General features: G+C 39.8%; 1 non-coding gene across 1 annotated transcript; it reads right to left on the reverse strand.

Annotated features, from left to right (window-relative positions):
* Nucleotides 1-285: 285 nt before the first annotated feature.
* LOC141610067 (small nucleolar RNA R71) lies at nt 286-392 on the reverse strand. Its single transcript, XR_012527961.1, has one exon. It is a non-coding gene; the product is annotated as a small nucleolar RNA R71 (small nucleolar RNA).
* Nucleotides 393-1,669: the final 1,277 nt, after the last annotated feature.

Here is a 1,669-nt window from a genome sequence, read left to right on the forward strand (position 1 = left end):
ATTGCAAAATCCGCATTTATCCAATTAGTTGAAAGAAGCCAATTTGGGGGGATGCCTAGTGAAGACCCTCATTCCCACATGGAGACTTTTTGTGACTATTGTGATGCGATTTCACAAACCGGAGTGACTCAAGACCAAATTCGATGGGTCTTATTTCCTTTTTCTCTAATTGGTACCGCGAAACAATGGTTGAAGAGTCTTGATAAGGCTACTCTTGGAATTGACTCTTGAAAAAAGTTGGCTCTAGCTTTCTACAAAAAATTCTACCCTCCGGAAAAGAATAACATGCTAAGAGCTCAAATTACGGGTTTTAAGCAAAGGGACGAAGAATCTTTGTATGAAGCTTGGGAGCGATTCAAAGGAATTTGTCGCTCATGTCCTCATCATAGACTTAGCGAGTGGTTCTTGGTACAACAATTCTAGAATGGTCTTTATGAAGACTCAAGAAACATTCTCAACATGGGATAAAATGGTATGTTCACCGAAGTTGACGATAATTAAACTTGGAACAATATTGAGGAAATGGCGGTCCATAATTCACAATATAGTAGACCTCGCAAGGCTACTAGAGGAGGAAAGCATGAAGTGGACTCTATTACTCAATTGGGTGCTCAACTTAGTGCTCATATTGATACCATCAACTTGAAGTTTGAGAAGGCTATGGCTAAGCTTGAAGAAGCCTCAAAATCACCAAAGCACCATGTTAATGCCATGGTGGCATCTTCATCAATCCCAAGTGGGATATGTGAAAATTGTGGAACTTTGGGACATGACCAAAGTGAATGTAGGGGAACAATGAGCAAGTGAATGCTTTTCAAGCATACAAAAGTGGTACCCCTTATTGCAACTATTACAACGAAAACACCAAATTCCATCCAAATCTCTCATACAAAAGCCAAAATGTTCAAAACCCTCAACCAACATACACCCCACCTCCCATGAGAAACCAAAATCAAAGACCATTTTACAACCAAAACCAAAGTTATCAAAATCAAACTCCATACAATCAACAAAATGACCAAGGTTTTGATGTTCAAAAAGCGGTCCTCCAAAGGCAAAAGAATCAACAAGAATTTTTCACTCAAATGCAAAAAATAGCCAAGCAAAAGACATCACCATAAACAACATCTTAGCCCACACAAAAATGTTGGAAACTCAAATGACCCAACTAGCATCTTCAAGCTCTCAAAGACAAAAGGGGAATTTACCACCTCAAAGTAATCCCCCAAGACATGAAACGGTTAGTGCCATTCACTTGAGGAGTGGTACGAGATATGAAGGACCAAAGAAGCAAGTTGAGGATAAAGTTGTGGATGCTAGTGACAAGGGGAGAGTTGTGCAAAACTCTAGGGAAGAAGAACCCACCAATCAAGAAGTTTCAAAGAAAAGTGAAGAAAAGGCCAAAGAGAAGGAGCCCATTGTGATTAGACTTCCATTCCCGAATCGTCAAGATAAGCCTAAGTTTGATGACCAACTTGGAAAATTTATGGAAATTGTAAAGAATTTAGAAGTCTCGATTCCTTTCACGGAATTGATCAATCACGTTCAGGCCTATGCAAAGTACATGAAGGACATCCTTACGAAGAAGAAATCAATCCGGAAGCTTGAGACTATTGCCTTCACTAAGGTGAGTAGTGCCATACTTCAAGGGAGTTCACCTCCAAAACTC

The sequence above is a fragment of the Silene latifolia genome, chromosome 10 (assembly GCF_048544455.1).
Source record: "Silene latifolia isolate original U9 population chromosome 10, ASM4854445v1, whole genome shotgun sequence".
NCBI classification, from domain to species: Eukaryota; Viridiplantae; Streptophyta; class Magnoliopsida; order Caryophyllales; family Caryophyllaceae; genus Silene; species Silene latifolia.